This window comes from Ambystoma mexicanum, chromosome 9 (genome assembly GCF_040938575.1).
Source record: "Ambystoma mexicanum isolate Mex_15411 chromosome 9, UKY_AmexF1_1, whole genome shotgun sequence".
Classification (NCBI taxonomy): domain Eukaryota; kingdom Metazoa; phylum Chordata; class Amphibia; order Caudata; family Ambystomatidae; genus Ambystoma; species Ambystoma mexicanum.
Genome location: NC_090931.1, coordinates 727290185 through 727310053, shown reverse-complemented (window position 1 = coordinate 727310053; position 19869 = coordinate 727290185). Strand labels below are relative to the sequence as shown.

At 42.8% G+C, this 19869-nt stretch overlaps 1 protein-coding gene across 9 annotated transcripts in view; it reads right to left on the bottom strand.

Annotated features, from left to right (window-relative positions):
• Window positions 1–19869, bottom strand: part of GULP1 (GULP PTB domain containing engulfment adaptor 1) — a 2063281-nt gene that overhangs the window by 858265 nt on the left and 1185147 nt on the right. For all 9 annotated transcript variants that reach the window (XM_069615617.1, XM_069615618.1, XM_069615616.1 and 6 more), the window contains one exon: window positions 19469–19638. The gene's annotated coding sequence lies outside the window, so the exon portion shown is untranslated. The remainder of the gene's footprint in view (window positions 1–19468; window positions 19639–19869) is intronic.

The following is a 19869-nucleotide window of genomic DNA, read 5'->3' as shown; positions in this document are numbered from 1 at the left end:
ACCTTTTTTGCCCAAGCCGTGCTCAATTAAAACATTCCCGAAGACAGAACAGAAAACAAACGTAAGCGATAATTAACCCCCCCAAAAATACAAAAAAGAATAGTAAAAAAAAGAAAAAGAAAATCTCACCATCCAAGCTGAATGTGACCAGAAGTCCCATCATGGAAGTGGTCCCAGTCAACATAGAAGTCTCAGCAAAATCTGCTTATAACAACTCTAAAATGATTTGTACACTGGTCCCAGTTTCAGCAGCAGCTACAAGGTCACTGGCTTCACAGCTTAATCCTCTGTGTAACCATCTGGTTCTCCAAAAGGTAAGGCCCCAACAAATCCTCATATTGTAAAAAGTGATTCCAAAGTTGCAACCACTTGTAGTGATTTTGTTGATAATTTCTCAGATGCAGATGTTGACCTAATGGATATGTCAGTTTATTCAACACACTCTATCCCTATTACTGAAATTGTGCACCACAGCTTGCAATATAACCAACCTCCCCAAAATAAATCTAAGCAGACATTAGTGTAAACTTAAATGTAGATCCACCCAAATTTAAAACTATGGACCAAAAGGAGAGTAGAAATACACCCAATAGCGTCACCACCCTTGTGTACTCTGGCTGTAAATGCTCTCTTTTCTTCACAAGTCTGTGCAAAGTCACCATCTACCGTAGCTAACTGTCCTCCTAGTAATGTCCACAATGACATACCAAGCTCAGACCTACCGGATCCATCGTCCAATGCTTCCTATCCTACCTATGCAGAACACATTGTGAGATACCCTGATGGCTTGCTAACATTACAAGACAAGGTTATTTCAGCCACAATGCTTGACAGTGTACGCAGACCCATTTCCAAATAGAGAAACGCTTGACGATTTTCCATTCTATTCCAAATCTTCAATATATCCACTGAAGTTATATCAACTTTGTGAGATATCCAATAGTATCTATCCAAGATACAGTTGAAATGTCTATTCAATCTAGAGTAGTAAAAAATCTTATCTGGAAAAAGCAAGAATCCCTACAAGCACAAGGTTTTCTACTGTCAGCCTCCCAGCCACCCCCCATCCCTGACCTCCAGAACCAGCTACTGCTTAATCAACAACAAACTTCTAATTATAACAACCATGGTCATAATAACTCGAACGGTCAAGAATTGTGCAATTGCAACGGGAAACTTCAACCACCGATTCAACTGGCAAATCAACGAGAGACTACGTCCAAATGGGCTTGGCTATCTACAGCTAGAGTTAACATAGGAAGGTCCCACCAATAATATGAATCTGCCATTTTGTCCCATGCAAGTGTAATGACATGCTGGAATACCAGGGTGTTTTCACACTAATTAGTCAAACTATCTCAATCTATTAATGATGCAGACATAACTTTATTTCAGGAAACCTGGATGACCAAAGTGCCACTCTGGTCAAACCACCAAGTAGCAGCTATTCCTGCAATTAAACCATCTTCAGAGCGCCGGACAGCGGGATTACTCATTGCTGTCCTTACAAACTCTCACCTTCAACCTGTTCCTTGGTTCTCCCCTGACCCAGGGATTCAAGTGGTCACAATACTGACCTCAAACACCTATCATTCCCTTTATCCTGTGGCAGCAATAATCAATATCTACTGGAATCCCCTAGCTCCAGATGATAATAATTTTCACCTCAAAATTGAACTTGCTCTCAACCAAATTGCCTTAGAACCCAAAGTTCAAACAACTATTACTGCAGGTGACCTTGATATAAATTGTCTGTGTTCTTCTGGCAAACCACTTACTACAAGAGCTTCAGAATGGTTGCTGTTGATGATAGTTAGGAATATGTGCATGTTAAACGGATCTGCAAGTCATGATATACCACCTGCAGCAACATGGTCTAGTGGCACATCCTCATCAGTGCTTGACTATGTTTACATTAATGCAAAGGCAAATACATGTATTGACTGTTTCAAAGTAATCACTGTAAAGACTGGAGGAGGGGTCTGTTCCTCTGCTCTCTATATGATAGAGGAGAGGCACAAAGGACCCCAGCCAAGATTCTCTATTACGGTAGCAATGGACAAGCAATCAAGGCCTAGCTTCTCAGGAGGTGATGCAGGGTGGTTCTTAAGTATAGTGTAGTCCCCAAGCCCCCACAAAGGAATGTCCACACACTGTAATAGTTAAAAAACAGTCTTTATATAATATTTAAGGTTATGTACACTATCACAATAACTAACTTTGTGCTCAGAAAATCAACAATGGTAAATATATACAGTTCTACAGTGGTACCATAATTATTATCAGATCTCATTAAAGTGCATCAACTATGCTCTGGTCAAATGTCACACACATCACTTAATAAAGGCAACCGACAAAAGGCAACCAACAATAGACATAGGAGGAAAGCAGCTGGTTAGAACAATTGGCAGAAAACTGGCCCCTACCACTAGACACAGTTCTGTGTGGAGATCCCCTCACCTGGGCAACCTGTAAAATAAAGATATAACACAAGCCCAGTCCATATATTGTTCTATAAGTCTTATTTCCTTCTATAAGGTTTCTACCCCCCCCCCCAATGTACCTGGTAGAGCAGAGTTCTTCGAAGAGGCGTCAATGGATCCTTCTTGAGTGACTCCCTTTAAAGCATGAGCCACGGATCATCGAGAGGCGTCAAAGAAGATGAACTTGGCGTTGATGGCATTGATGAAAAGTTCGAGGGTGCCGAGACCATGGCGTCGATCCAGGCGTTGCTCATCAGCGACGTCCTGCGAAGATGAGGTGTGCTGGGCACCTCAGCGTTTGGTAGTTCAGGAGCGCAAAGAGTTTCTGAAGAACTGTGGCCCGACAAGGGCGTCGAGTCATCGGAGTCTTTGTGGTCTTCGGGTGGCAGGAAACCCACCGGTGGATTCTCCTCAGCGCGTCAGCGTCCTCGACATTCTCTGGCGGGACAAAGCAGTCGACGGTGCGGACAAGGGAGTCCTTCGATTCAACAGTCTTAGGCAAAGGAGCGGGTGGCTCCGGTCGTCAGCAGCACAGCATCAAGTGGTCCCCTCTTCTGGGCAACACAGCTTAGATGGGCCTCCAGTGGTTACGGCGATACTCCGAACCATGGTCGACAGCAATGGACTTTCGACAGCGTTGATATCCAGGTGCTTCACTTCGTTCTCCTCGGGGGTCCCGTCTCCAGTCGGCAGCCTCTCGAGGGTCTGACTTCCAGGGAGCTTCGGCAAAGGTTAGCGGTGCTCGATGGTTCCTTGGAGCTTGGGAAGAGGGCGCCTAACCAGGTCCTCTCTTGGATCAGTCGTCGACGAACTTGACACCTTTCGGATCAGATCGAAGCAAATGCAGCAGCAGTTCTTCTTCTTCCAGCTAGGCGTCGAGGATAAGCAGTTCCAGTTAATCTTCAAGTGTCAACTCAGCTTCTGAACAATTTCCAGTGGTGAGAGGTCCCCAGATATATTATTCTGTCTCTCATCCACACTGCTGTGTCACACTTAGCAGCCAATCATACAGAAGGATATTCATGCACTCAGTCAGCCAATCAGGCATACAGTGCATTCAGGCCATACTCCTCCCTCTCAGACACTCAAGGAATGTGTATTGGGACAAGTACCCAGCCCTTCAACACTAGACACTGGGCCTCATTACGACTTTGGCGGTAACCCTTAAATCCGGCGGTAGCGCTATTACCGCCTGATTTAAGGGTCTGCCAAATCAGGACTTCGGCGGATTTCGCCCCAGCTCTTAGCTGGGGGGAAATCTGCTGAAAATTTCCGCTGATACCGCCGGCGGAAATGGGGAATGGGGCATTCCCGAATGGGCTCAATGGGGAATGGGGATTAACATTACCGCCGAACTCGTGATCCGGCGCTATTAGCACCGGGGAGTTCGGCGGTAGGGCTAATACCGCCAGCGGTAATACAGCCGGTGTTACCGCCCAAGTCGTGATGAGGCCCACTGCATTCATACCAGTTTCGGGCAGGGCTGTCTCAGTCATTGTGTCAAACACCAGAAACCAGACATCCACAACAAGAAGTGCATATTGGTCACACACTCCATTCACCCAGGTCCCACCCACAGGGTGTACCCACAACATACAGTCACTGGGAAGGCTCCAGCCAGTCTGGCCTGACTTCACAACACCAGCATATATGGAACTTCCACCCAACAGCCAGTCAGGGGGAAGGGACAGAGTCAGGGCTTCCCAGGACTTTGGGAACACAAGGTAACAGGCAATAGAAAGCAAGAGGCTGCAGGGGCCACCTTGTTTCCTATCAGGAATCAATTGATTTCAATGACAAGGCCTGGGTATCCCAAAATGGAGGATACTCAGAGCACCTGTCAAAATTATCATGGAGCTGCCACCAGCCTATACCGTGCTCTGTGGGCCACACACAGGTGGCCAAAAACATACACTAGGGGCACAGGGTTGCACTCCCACCCATGGGTGCCACAAGGGTATCCCACGGGTGTGGACACCAAACCAAAAAACAGGAATAGCTTCACTGCCAGGAGTTCCACATGGATTCCTGGGCAGAAAATAATACAGAACATAATGAAAAAGGACTAGAGGACAAGGGCAGGAAGGCCCTGTCCCTCCAATGCATTTCCAGCATCACAATCACTTTGAGTTCAAGTGATCATAATATACTTATAACTACTTGGATCCCTCATCAAGACAAGAACTCTCCATTCTATACCAAAAATGTTCACATCAACCAGGGTAAGAATTGAATAAGATGGAATGTACCATTAATAAAATCATTAAGAAATAATATTCTAAAGGCTCATGCAGTGAACGGTATGAATACAAGGAACACTTACACAGACCATATATATCTGATTGAGCAATCAACAAGGTTTAATTTCTGTCCCACCTATACTCATAAACATGCTTTAAACTCTATAATGTTTGATTTGAAAAAAATGATCGTAAAAACATGTGTGCATTATGTCCAATAGCTCTGTCAGCTTTAAGATCTAAAATAAAATCTAAATATAGAAACAATGTGAGATCAATTATTAAAGTCCAAAAACAGCAAGATGCTGAAAATATGGAAAAGGCTCTCATTTCCAAGTAGGTGGGTGAAATATGGAGTATAAATGACCACTTGTGTAATGCACACAAAACGGTGGAACTCAATATAATTAGTAAAGTCTCCTGGATCTCCCACTTTCAAACTTTGTTTATCTCAAAAGACGAAGTTGCTCTCGTGCCCCAGGCCCTGGTGTTTTATGCAATGATATTTTAAAACGCCACACTGAAACCTAGGCAGACACACTAGAAACATTTTTCAGGAATATACTTAAGATAAAGCAGATTCTGTCCTCATGGCAAGAGGCAATAATTATACTGATTTACAACAAAGGAAATAGAAATGACCTTCACAGCTATAGGCCAATTGTGTTATGGGATGCTCCCTGGAAAATTATGGCTAAATTGATTTTAAGAGATTTTATCAGGTGGGCTGCGGATAACAACATTTGCGATTAACATCAATCAGGATTTCTTCCAGGGATTGGGAAGGCCCTGAATTTAATGATCCTAGCTGTTATTAAAAAACAAGCCTGTGAGAAAAAAATAACCAGTATTCCTAGGCCTAATAGACTTCAAGTAGGCTTTTGACTCGGTTCCTCGCTCAATCCTATGGTTAAAAATTGTATCTGCTGCATGCCTCTTTTATATTGTTTACTGGATACAGCAGTTTTACTTAAATACTTCAATAAAAATCAAACTTTCAACACAGGGACTTTTGTCCGAATCTATAGCAATTAAAAACAAGATTAAAACAAGGCTGTCCATTTGTGTCATTTTTATTTAATCTTTATATAAATTATATATTTAGAACTCTGGGACTGGCTCAATCATTTCCTCCACTGCTAGGCAAGACCCCAATCCCATACTTAGTCTACACGGATGATCTAGTTTTACTAGATAGGACTCCGATTGGCCTGCAGAGGATGTTAACAGCTCTGGGAGGCGAGGCTGAAACAAACCATCTAAATATCAATATCTCCAAATCAAATTTACTTATTTTTCATCATCGCCTTTCAAAAAAGGAATACCATTTTAGGTGGACAATTTATACTATTGCAGTCGCACAGACAATGCAATATAAATACCCTGGACTCAACTTAAATTTGAGCTCTTCTGATCTCTATTAGAAAATGGAGCAGACACATAGAATGCAATTTCTAGCTACCCAAGGGAAAGCACTGCAAAAAAAGTACAGAAGATTTTCGATAAAACTGGCAATTATATTCTATTAACAGAAAGTGGTGCACATCATTACTTATGGCAGTCAATCTAAATCCATGAGCCAATTATCAAATTGGGAAGCCTTAGAAGGCATATACTGGAAAAAAAGATACTCCCAGTGCCTTAATGCACACCAATTGCAATAATACGCTTTGAGTTAGGTCTTATTTTACTTAAAACAATTGCTCTTTGGCAAATGCTTATTACTTATAGAAAATGCATTATAGCCCCTACTAATGCAAACAATTTATTTCCAGCTCTGAAACTTCTGTTGGAGTCGAAAGAGTCAGGTCCCTTGGAAACATGGAAAACTATATGCCAATCCTTATTAGACAAAGCGGACATTCAAGTAGAACCTCTAATACAAAATCCTGAAAGAGCCAAAGCAAAACCTTATGCACAGGATTGGATTAAAAACTGGGAAAGGTGCAATGCATATGAACATTTCAGGTTGGGAGCTTTCAGTGAAAAATTGGTAAAAAAGCTCCCATCCTATCTTGAATCATGTCCAGAGCAAGAGCATTCATTCAACATTCTCAGGAGGAGGTTCAATCTGTGCAATACTAACGTGAAATTAGCTATCTACTCCAAGTCTGATACTTTAGGTGCATTTGCCGTTTCTGTAAAGATAAAGACATCCAGGAAAAAATTCAACATAGAGTTACAGACTGCCCTGCGTTGTATAAAGAGAGGCAGCAAACTTTTAAGAAATGTTTTAATGAACACATAGTGCTGACAAAAGAAAGCATGTGGATTGAGATATTTAACACGAACAGAGTTGCACTATTGCATTAGTTCAGTTCCTAAAACAACTAAAATTAATTTCTGATATGGCACACAACACTTCAAGTTAAGAAATGTCAAATATACACCAAATATAGGATAACTATAAACAACATACTATAGTCTAAATTGATTCTTTTTATTATTTACCCAAAAGGTGATTTTAATGTAAAAACTTAAATTAAATTAAAAAATTAAAATGAAAATGACCACATTTTTATGCTTCGATCACTAGTTATATGTTTTATATGTGTTTTATTTAAAATTGAAGTCAAGAAATGTTATGTTTTTTTTAACAGCTAACTTCATACTTGATGTACAGAAAGAATCACATTTCGCTAAAATCTACGTATGATGCTGTACATTTTCGCTACATGCACTTGTTACTGTTGAAAGTTTGATTATGCTGCTCATCTATTTATATGAACTTCTGTGACTCATGTTTTAAAAAATGTGTATAATGGTATTGCTTTTATTATATTATCTCAAAATATTTGTTTTATGCAATGTAATATCTCTTGAATGAAGTTTGTACAAAATAGATATACCGATGAATGTAAGAATTCTATTTTAAGATTAACGAAAAACTAAAACAATAAAAAAAAATAAAAAAAATATTCATGTTTGTCTTGAGTCTTCTGCGTGATCCCTTGACTGGGAAAGAACCATATCTTAACAGACTTCTGAGATACAACATCCTTCAAAACATCCTACTTAATAAGAGATACAACAATGAAGATGGTGCCCCAAAGGTCATTGGTAGTGAAGGAACCGGCGACTGATGAACATCATGTCCAAATTAATTGTTGACATTAACCACATAAGAGAAACAAATAAGATTTTTTTTTTTTTTTTTTTTTTTATTTACTTGTATATAATCAAAAAAATAGATTTTTACAAGGGCTGAATCCTAACGGAGCGAATCCCGTTGACAGTGTAAAGAGTTTTGACGGTAGTATGAGTCAGAGTTTCAAGTTTCTGTTGACGACTGATCAGCGGCAATGGTGGTTCTTGTCTTTTCGATTGCCAGGTCCAGAAGTTTGGCGGCTGCTGTGTGCCATCGGGTCTTTTCGCCATTTATGATTCGGTTCCACCAGATATCTTCATTACCTGCGAAGGAGGTGGCTGTCAGAGAGCTGAAATAGGCGATTCTGGGTAGGTGCAAGGCAGGGCAGCACATTAATAGATGCCTTATTGATTCGGTCTGTTCAGGGTTTTGGCAGAGTCTGCAAAATCTTTCTTTAGATCTCGTTCTAATAGCTAGGATTTCTTGTGTCGGTAGCACATTCAGACGGGCTTTCAGAAAGGTTCTCATGAGAGATTTGCTGGGGTATCTTTTGCAGTAGGCCATTGGCTCTTTCAATTTATTTGTGTTCATTGGGAGGTCGGCTAGAAGTTTGTAGGAGGTCGCTTTATCGATGGTGGTAATCCAGTCCCAACATTCTAGTTTGGTTTTAACCCTGGTAGGGTTGTTCTTCAGATCCTCTTCCGTACAGGCGATCAAGTGGAGTTTTTGTTTTTGTTCCGTGGCCCACTTGTTCATAAAGTGGTTTTTGCCCATTTCAATTTCTTCGGCTAACAAGTGATAGATTTTCAGGCTGTCTGGATGAATGATTTTCCTGTAGAGCTGTAAAGTACTGTGATCTATCGTTGCTTTGAGAGATGTGAGGCCAAGTTCTCGCCTTATCGGCGCTACTGGTGTAGAGTTAGGAAGTCCTAACACTGCTCTCCAAATTAGGCCTTCGAGTCTGAGCCAAAGATGGGAGGGAATTGATGGTGTGGCGTCCATGGCATACGTCAGAGAAGGGATGATTTTTGCTTTGTAAAAATTGATTGCTGGCTGAAGTGAAAATTTGCCATATTTGCGATCGACTGCTTTTAGTTGGGCGGCAAGGTTCTTTGCCTTAGCCCAAAGGGTAGCTTGCATGTTCAGGGCATTCTTTGTAGAATCGAGTTGGACTCCTAGGTATTTAAATGAGTTGACCACTTCGATTTTTGTCTCGCTGAGATGCCAATGAAAACGGTCTGTCTTTTTGCTCCCTGGTTTTTGCAAGATCATTATTTTTGTTTTGGATTCGTTGATCTCTAGGTTGTTGTTGGTGATGTAAGTTGTGAGATTGTTTAGTTGGCGTTGCAGACCGACCTGAGTTTGGTCGAGTAAGATCAGGTCGTCTGCATACAGAAGTCTAGGAACCCTTATAGAGCCTATTTTGGGCGGAAATGATCGTATCTGTTTCTGGCTGTCTTTGAAATCTCCAAGGAAGGATATAAACAGGGCGGGTGCCAGGGGGCAACCTTGCTTCACTCCACGAGATGTTGGTATAGGATTCGAGGTGAGGCCTTGATTGTTCAGCCGAACCTTTATGCTGGTGTTCGTGTGGAGACTGATTATTGGATCCAAAATGTTTTCCGGACAGTGCCAAGACCTCAGTTTCGACCACAGTTTGGGCCTGTCCACTCTGTCAAATGCTTGGGACAGGTCGACGAATGCTAGAAAGATTTGAGGGGCTCCTGCCAAAACTCTTTCCTTTAGTATATTCAAACACATTATGTTGACACTCGTGCTTCCGTTTTTTTGAAATCCTGTTTGTAGGAAATCAAAGCACGTCGAGGTAGAGGTCCATTTCTGGAAATGTAAGAGGAGGAGAGAGGCGAACACTTTCCCGATGACATCGAGAAGGGCAATTGGCCGGTAGTTCGAGGGGTCCTCTCTTGCTCCTTTCTTGAAGATCGGGACGACCACAGCAGTCGCCCATGAGTCTGGGATCGTTCTTTTATCCTGGCAAAGTTTGAAGATTGAGCTAATAAGGGTTGACCATTCATCTGGATGCTGTTTTAGATCAAGGTTCGCTAGGCCATCGGGCCTGGGCGCTCTTGATGACTTCAGTTTTAGAATTTTGGACTTGATGTCACTAATGTCAGTCTGGTCCACCCAGGTTGAGAGCTCTGTGCGCTTTGTTTCTTCAACATTGCCTTCTGCTGGATGAAATAGGGTCGTAAAATAGGAAGCCCATTTTTCTTCTGGGATTGGATTTATCATATGCAAGTTTGGGAACTTGTTGGATTTATTGATGAGTGACCAAAAGTCGCGAGATTTTTTGTTGGTAAGGGCCTTCATCATGTCTTCGGCATCTCGTTGATATAACCCACTTCTAGCGTTTCTCAGCCATTGCCTGAAGGTCCTCGTTTCTACTTCGAGGGCGTCCCAGTCGTTAGGTAGATTTGATGATACTGCCACTCTTCTCAATTTCCTGAGGAGTTTCCGTTTAGCTACCAGGGTCGGATTATATTTATGGGTGTGTTGTTTGCTTCGAATTTTAGTGGTCTTCCCTGGTTTTTTGAAAGCCAACAGAAGAGGAATGTAGCTTGATCTGGCCACTCCGTTTTGGGATGCGGGTTCTGAAGTCAGGGTGGCAAATTGGTCTGTTAATTTGCGGATGTCGGGAGCGATCATTCGAAGACGAGTTTGCTGCGAATTAGTTTCAATTTGAGTTTCGTAGAGTTGCGAGAAGGTCTCTTGATTTCTGCAGATCAGGCTTAGTAAATTGTGATCACTGTGAATTGTTTTAATGACGTTGAATGACACTAGGTTGGAATACACAGGATCTGAGACGAAGATGTAGTCCAGGGTAGCAGATGACGAGCCACGTTCCCAAGTTGGTATCAGGGCATCAAGGTCTGTTTTGGTGGCTGAGTTGTGGAGGTTTTTAGATTTCATAATGGCGTTCCAAGCGAAACCTCTATCTGAAGCAGAGCCATTAGTAAGGTCTCGTCTAGCTGGAGCGTTTGCTGTAAGGCAGTTCGCGTTAAGGTCCCCGCAAATCACAATGTTCGAAGATTTATGTTTGATGGTGATTTCGTCGATTATGTTGGACACTTTTTCACACATGTTCGCGGTAGAGGTCTTTTGAGGGTTCCAGTAGACGTTGATAATTGCTACCGAGTCCTGGGTTGTGGGATTTGTTGATGAGTTTTCGGTACTCCAAGAGGTCAGAATGGCCAGAATTTCGTAACAGCGGGCAATGACTTTTGTGATGGTTATACCGGATCCAATGCGGGTTGCTATTAGCAGTCCCGACGAGGGGCGACCCAGTGGTCCTTTGGAAGCTGGAGATATTTCAATGTGGTAGCCGTCGAGGGCCGGTTTTTCACATAGCCACGTTTCTTGAAGGCATATGATGTCGTACGGGCTCAGGTCTTGGCTGTCGGAGTTAGTAAGGTGGACGTGGCCTCTGGTGTTCCATGAGGCTATGTTTATGTTTGTTCTCGAAGATGGTTGTTGGAATGCTTTAGATGTGGGTGACGCCTCTACAACGTCGCCCAATGGTTGCTATTTCTTTGCCCCTAAGGTCAGGACGTTGCGGAACCAGTTCCATTTGTTTAGCTCAGCTGACTTTTCAGGCTCGTTTGGGGTCTGCTTTGTGGTTTTACTTGGGGTTCTGTCAGTCAGAGGGACCTCTTTGCTGGCATGGTATCTCGATCGTGTGGTTGCGGGGTATCCATAATGCCGGTTGGAATTGTGATTTTGTCTGCGGTCTTCGTTGTGCTCTGTTTCCTCTGCTCGCCTTGAAGTTTTCCTTCGGCGTGTTGTTGTAGGGCGACCATCTAAAGGCGATCTGTTTTTCGGCGAGCGCTTGTTAGACGGTGATGTGGGGCTTCTGCTCCTTCTCGCTGATCGGTAGAGGTCTTCAGTGCGTGACTTAAATCTATAGTTTTTCCTCGGAGACGTTTTGTGACTGTCTTTTGGTTGTTCTTTGGGGGTCGAGGAGGGGATCTCGTAGAGGTTGAAGCCCAATAGGGCTAGTTCGGCAAATATGTCATGATGTAATTCGTCCAGTGCAGATTTTTTGATATGTAAATAGGCCTTTGCTTGATTCTTTCTGTGGTATGGTTCAATTAGTGTAAAATCGACCGATTGAAGGTGCTGAAGAGTTTTCACCTGTTTGAGTAATCTCAAAACTGTATTACGGTTTAAGATCATGTACCGGTCGTTTGAAGTTTTTTGTTCGATTTTGAACAGACGGGTTGGGGGAGTGATCTTCCTACTTGAAGTAACCCGGTTCTCCAATCCGTGTCTCGATATGCTCGGGTTCAGATTTGTCCTTTTTGATTCAGGAGATAGTGCTGTTTGGTGGTTCGAGATCGTTGTAGCCAATGGAGGCTTATTGACTTTGTGGACAGTTGGGATTGACGTGGTGGACGAAGTCTTTTCGGTTCTGAGGTCTTGGTTTGGTGAAGGATCATCAGTTAGGTCCAGATGTTGGCTTATATTCATCAGTGAGCTCTGAGCCAAGAATTCATCGATGGATTTTGGGGAAGAAGAGATGTAGATGGCTGGGTTGTTTGAACTTGATTTTTGGTGTGATGTAGTTTGTATGTCTTTTGATAATTCTTTTTGTTTTGTTCTTACTGCCATCAGAGGGTCAAGGGCCGACACTGTTTGAGCCACAGAGGAGGACGTTGCGTTTGTCGTAGAGATTTTCAGCAATGGTTTGATGTTTATACTCTGTGTTGCCTTTTGTTGGTTTTCCTCTGGTCTCTGATGTTTAGGCACAGCTCGATTTGGTTGTGTATGCTTTTCCGTTTGACTTTTAAAAATCGGTGCTGGTTGGGGAGAATGTGCCCCGAATTCTGTTTGGATCTCTTTGTCCAGTGCAGCTGGCGAGGTTGCTTTGAGATGATTTAAGATCTCTTCTATTCTACTCAACTTTGAGTCCATCATCGCATTCTGTTCTCTGTTTCGTTGTTCTAGGGCTGTTATGAAACCTTCAATGAATATCATTTTGCTGTGCATCATTGCGGTAAGAACATTGCTGTCCTTCAGTGAGTCGTTGATGGCTTCGTAAAGCTTTCCAAATGGGGCTAAAGCTATTGTAATGGCGGACATGAGGATTGGGAGATCAGGTTTTTTCGAGGGTGATGGCTTTGCTTCCGAAATTGTGATTTCGTTCAGTCTTCTATTTTTTGGCGGAGATCTGGATCGTGGGGTAAAGATTGGCGGAGGGTCTGATGGTTGCTGGGGGTCGTCTGTTTGAGATGAAACCTCGTCTGAAATGAAGAGGTGATCAACCAGAGGTCGAGTTGTACAGGGCGTTGGCGGTGTGTTGTCGCCCAAATTGAGCGCGTGTAAGGGAGTGGAGAAGACTTGGTTATCTTGTGGTCCCGGATATTTAGGGGATGGGGACTTGCTTGCATCAATGATGTTGGTTTCCAAGACTGAAGAGGGGTAGGGGCCCCTTGGGTTCGGGCTCATTTGATCGGAGGTCACTCCTTTTGGATCGGAGGCTTTATTCACAGGGACGCCTGAGGGCACTTCGTTAGAGCTGTTTGATGTTTGTCTTTGGGGGTCGGGAATCCCATTGTGTGGTTCTAGAGCAGCGTTCACTTCTTTGTGCTGGGGGGCATCATTGCTTGGGTTGGTCGAGGCCTTTGACGGCGTCAGATCAGAACTGAGCGGAGTAGATGTGTCCATTTGTTGATTTAGAGGTAGTGGTTGGGACCAGCCGTGAGTTGGATTCCTCGGCATTAATTTTCTTGTTTTGCTCATGGGTTGGAGGTCCTGGATTGCCTCCAGAATTTCAGCATCAGAAAGTTCTTTCGATTGGTCCAATTTCCTTTTGAATTGTTTGTTTATGAAGTCTTTCAGGGCACTGGACAAAAGGGGGGCTGGTAGGGTCCGCTTCCCTGTTTTCGTTTCCATGGTTGCTTTTTTGTTCGTGCTTGTTTTAGACTTTTTGTTTCTTTTGTTGGTTTGTTTACAAGCTTTTTTCGAGTCAGGAGTTTTAGGATCAGGCGTAGAGTCTGTCTCTAGGATGACGTTGGATTGGTCTGAACACCTTTCCGGGGTGAGAGTGGTAAAAGTGCCGCCCGGTTTCAGAGAGGGGGCTTTACAGGTGATGAACAACGCTGCGTCAGCTGTTTCCACATTTGGGTGTATGGGTGTGGAATCCCGGTCTGGAGGTGAAGCGGCCCGGGTGGTCAAAGGGAAGGCCGTATTGCTTTGCACTTGGGGTGGGGCATGGACTAGTGCCTCCACCGCGATTGACGTTATGATCGTAGCCGAGATTTCGTCCGTTGGAGAAACCTTCGAAGGACCCTCCGACACAGATCGCGTGATTGAAGGAGGGATTTGGTCTGACTGAACGCCGGAAGCCGACGTCGTAGTGAAGTTCAGGTGCGGCTTGACGAGCGCCAGTGACAAGGGGCAGCTGCGCTCGTTTACTGGCCCCCCCTTGGCCGAAGTCGACTCACTCCTGGAGGAGCAGATCCCAAAACCCTCACCGTTGGCGGACAGCACAGGAGCCTCGACCGGCCGTCCTCCGACAGCCGAAGCCGAGGTGTCCCTCGTCTCGCTAACGAGGCGGTAAGGCAGTGCCCGCCCGGCGGGGGAAGGGCTGCAGAGCAAACTGGAGCCGGACGCCGGGCAAGAGATCTGACGGTCCGTTTGGTGGAACGTTGCAGCAGCTGACGGCGAACCGTAAGTCCTTGTTGCAGGAAAGGACGCGGGAAGAGAATGGGTTGAGGAGGTTGAACGTACATCCGCGTTACTAGACAGTGCTGTTTTAGACAGTCCAGGGTTGAACACTTCGTTTGCTGGGAAGGGTGTAAATTCATCCAAAATGTTTGGGGGGTTGTGGGGATCGTTTGATGAATGAAGTGCAGCATTAGGTACTGAAGTCGTAGCGCCGGGGGGGTCTACAAGGTTTTTGACCTTTCGGTGTGTATGATTTTGGGGTCGGCTCGGGAGAGACACAGAGCAGGCCGTGCTCACTGAGGGTGCCGTAGATGCCGTAGGTGCCGAAGGCAGAGTGCACGAAGGGATGTAAATTGATGCCGTCGAGGGAGGTCTGAGCTCCTTAGTTTTTTTTAAGCATGTCGGCAATTTTGCACTCTTACCGTCGGGTGGTTTTGCGGAGCTCCGTAGGACTCGCAGAGAAGCCTCTGAGAAGAAGTCTGTTTCGATCTGAGCAGGAAGGGTTACGCTTGTGTCGGGGAGCTCCATGGCGCCTGCAGCAGACTGCAGACGACTGCTCACCCTCTGCTCACGCTCCGCTCACCGCTCCGCGTTGGTATGGGTGTTTTTAAGCACCAGTAGAAAAGACAGAGTGGAAAGACTGCAGACGACTGCTCACCCTCTGCTCACGCTCTGCTCACGCTCCGCTCACCGCTCCGCGTTGGTATGGGTGTATGGGTGTTTTTAAGCACCAGTAGAAAAGACAGAGTGGAAAGACTGCAGACGACTGCTCACCCTAATAAGATTTAAATAACACACACATCCTAGCTAAAGAGAAAACAAGATACTCTGATACTTCAGGCAACGCTTCATTGCATTTTGAGTGAATGCATTTACACAGAACCTATCCTAGCCTACGAATCATATTTCAACAGAGGGAAATACGTTTTTCTGGTGTTCCTAGAAGGGTGTGAAACATATTTCTGTGCATTTGTCATCCCGAACTGCCCATAAAAAAACTGCCCACGTTGTTTTTGCTGCATGTGAAAACCTGAGGAAATTGAAAATGTGCATGGATCTGGTGCTACTGCCAGCACGTGACTATCACGCTTGCTCGTTCATTATCAGATTTCTGAATTTTCATGATGAGGAGTAGGCCCTTCAAAAGACAAGGATTTGAATATGTTTGGCAAATTGACTCCAGCAGTTTACAGAATGAGGGGTCTGCTGTTGTTGTATTTTCACGTTGCGCTTTGGTGCCCACTCTATGACACTGTAGTAGCATCATAGATAGTGCGCAGTGTTGGGCAAAGTGCTTTAAGCAATGACCATATTAAGGAATCTGTTGTTACTGTGTTTGCATGTTGTGCTCGAGCACTCATGCTACTCTGTTGGATTAGCATCTTAGAAAGAGGCTGGTGTCAGTGCGAAGTGTCAGGTGAAATGTTGGGCATAGTGTCTCAAATATTGAACACCGTTTATGCTGAATAACTGGGACTGATGTCAAAAATGTTACACACGTAATGTACCTTTTTAAAATATGTACATTGCCATCTGCTCTTATAAGGCTGAACTCTGCTCTCTCTCTCTGCCAACCTCTAAAGAATACATCTCAGACATGAAAGGTTATAAACTTTGCAGCAAATAGGGAAACGTTGGGAAGACCTCTCTTAGTTTAGATGTATCCATTGTATACCATGCTCAGTCATAAAACAAGATAATAATTGATTATGGATTGCAACTATATAAAGATGCATATGGATAAAGGAGCCAAAAGGACACTCAGTTGTAACTCAGTAGGCGTGGCCATGGACAAACTACAAAACATACTTACATTTTCCATCCAATTTGGCCATCTCAGGAGGTCTGTCCCTACAAAAATCTCCTATGGAGCCTGGCAGTTGTGAGCTAGATGTAGGTACTTTAAATCTAGAAAACGCTAGTACATTGATTTACATGGATGCAACATTTCTGCAAGCATATATGAGAATAGAATGGAAAGTTGGTGACAGTTCTTCTTATGTGCCAGAGTGGGGAAACTGTTAGCAACATATTCAATCTCTGAACAAGGAGTTAATGATTTTACCACCTTGAGTTGACCTACAACCCCATTTGTTCCAAGCATTACCCACCTGATCTCCAGTTTCTGTCCTAGCTTTGCTTGTCGCTGTGCACACCCATTTATAGTCTTTGATCAAATTGTATGATGCTATGTTTCTTGAATTTACATTTCCCAATTAATTATTAACTGTGAATCATTGATCAAAGCAGCTGCTCATTCTAAGAAGGAATATATAGAGTAGTAGACAAGATATCAAACTCCAATCTAGGAGCACTTGACAAGGACACATGTAGTTCTAGTCACTTAAATGTTGCACCAGCACGCTTTAATGACTGTGGAGTGAGTATGTAACTTTAAAGACAGCTATTGAGTTTGTTTACAAAAAGATCTTGAGCTAGAGGCATATATTTCTAGTGAATTCCCTTTTGAAGAAAACAATATGCTGGCTGTAACTGGATCGAATTAGCCAGACTTAGATCATGTTAAAGTAGGCAAAAAAGTTTAACAGATCAAATGTCAATCCTAAAAGAGTAAATGGAAGCCATTATTAGTGAGGCCTCACACATTTCTTTAGGCACTAATACGTCCACCAATTTCAGTTAAAACCTTATGCAGGTTTGCGATGTTCTAAGAAAAAATCATCAAATCTAAAAAAGAAGTCAAATAAAAAAAAAGCTTAGTTCCAACAATATTTGCATATTTTTGGTCACAGTCTGTAAAAAGTCTGTAAAAGCATTGCTTTAAGATTATCTAGGTAGTTCTAAATCTGATGCTCAATTAGGTTCCTCGATCAGAAGGTAAGGGCAGCACAATATAGGATTACAATATGAGCCAACTCTTTTATCTAAGAAGGATTATATAGAGTAGTAGACAAGATATCAAACTCCAATCTAGGAGCACTTGACAAGGACACATGTAGTTCTAGTCACTTAAATGTTGCACCAGCACGCTTTAATGACTGTGGAGTGAGTACGTAACTTTAAAGACAGCTATTGAATTTGTTTACAAAAAGATCTTGAGCTAGAGGCATCTATTTCTAGTGAATTCCCTTTTGAAGACAACAATATGCTGGCTGTAACTGGATCGAATTAGCCAGACTTAGATCATGTCATGTTAAAGTAGGCAAAAAAGTTTAAAGAATCAAATGTCAATCCTAAAAGAGTAAATGGATGCCATTATTAGTGAGGCCTCACACGTTTCTTTAGGCATTAACACGTCCACCAATTTCAGTTAAAACCTTATGCAGGTTTGGGATGTTCTAAGAAAAAATCATCAAATCTAAAAAAGAAGTCAAATAAAAAAAAGGCTTAGTTCCAACAATATTTGCATATTTTTGGTCACAGTCTGTAAAAAGTCTGTAAAAGCATTGCTTTCAGATTATCTAGGTAGTTCTAAATCTGATGCTCAATTAGGTTCCTCGATCAGAAGGTAAGGGCAGCACAATATAGGATTACTATATGAGCCAACTCTTTTATCTATGAATCCTTCCGGTACAGCTGTTCTTGGGTTTCCTCAACACTTGCCTCTGAAATGCAATAAGTATCATCTGTGTGATGGCATTGATTATTCTAAAGAACTAGAATCTGTACGTAAAGGAGGCATACAAGTGTGTGAACAGGCCTCTATTTCCAATGTTGCAGAGTTTTCTACTCAGGCAAAAGAGGCACCTCTGGGGACTTGGAAGGACAGAAATCCGTTATTCATATAATGATTCTAAAGTGCCCTCCCTTAATCAAAGCCACATACCTCCGTTTTTCCATGAAGTGCATAATATGAGAGTCCTTAAGGCCTGTGATATTGATCTTGTATAATTTCTAGATCAAATTGTATTCTATGTAAATTGTTTGTTGAAAATAGTTGGTAGCTTTGTGGAAGCAATGTCATATTTAAGACAAAAATATGAGGAGATAATGGCAAAATCACAAACTCGGCATGGGGTCAGTAATGCAGCATTTGATAGAGTCAATTGTAATGTATTATGTATGTATTGTATTATGGTTAAATTAAATTGCAACAGTATTCCAAAGGGTCTACTTTAGAGGCCTTTTACACTCTGGCACAGTATTCCATACTAGTTTAAATACAGACAGCTGTTTTCCTACAGAGATGCTTACAGAAAGGGAACATAGGCAAGTATGCGTGCACACTATTTAACCCTTGCATGGCAGACCTCTAAAAAGCATTGGAACATGTGGGCAACTCCCCTCCAAGATTGGGTATGACACAAATATTATGGCCAGAATCTGCTGATGACTAATTAGTGATGGCTCATACGTATATGGGTCTGCTTCTATCCTTACATGCAATATGGACTTACGTATTAGACAATCGTTTGCTCATACAACATATTTGGCCATGTGATTTATGAGATCTAATGGTCACATTTCAAAGAATGTTTAGCACCTAAAAAGGACCCTTTATGGGAAAAGAATGAAGTTGTTTACAATTTTTGCTGATAAGTAATAGTACATCTGAGACCACTTCAGGACCCCTTGCTGTTTGTGCTCAGAGAGAGAGAGAGAGAGAGAGAGAGAGAAGAGAGAGAGAGAGAGAGAGAGAGAGAGAGAGACAGAGACAGAGACAGAGAGAGAGAGAGAGAGAGAGAGAGAGAGAGAGAGAGAGACCTCAATAACCTCACCTCACTGAACACATCAGAAACAACTGTCTTAGGTTTCTGGTGGTAATCCTGTTCAGAAGAGAATTGCTTGGTATTTTGGTGCTGTGCAGGCCTTGAGGGAAGGCCAAACTTATATGGAAACGGGTCTTTCTGCTTTCTTAATGTACAGCCATCTAAAACATGGTTGTAGACCCTCCTGTTTAGGAACAATCCAGAGCAGGTTATTTGACTGAGCTTGACATTTGTGGACTTGCAACTTTTTTACATCAAACACTGTCTAATCTAATAATGTAAACACAGTAGCATACTCACCTAACCTGTCCGTACTGCAGAACCGTCCAGATCCCACTTGTTAAGTCCTTTTTAGGAGCCCCCTAGACATTCCAGTGCAGTGGGGAATCACTCATCATTCTTGTTGGGACTTTTTCAATGGGAAAAAGATTCAAAGCTCGGCCCATATTTGCCAATGAATCAAGATAGTGCTGGAAACAAAAAAGACACACATTGTTACAAATCATTGTTTTTAGTATTCCTAAACATCTATTTTATTTTCAAATTTCTTTATTGGGATTTATGTAATAAAACAGTGCCTCACTGGATCGCACAGTCACAGTAGTAATAGTCAGGAATACACAAAATAGGCCATTTGCGAATTAACGATTAAACAGAAATAACAAAACAATAACAATATTAACAACATGAACAAGCCTCCA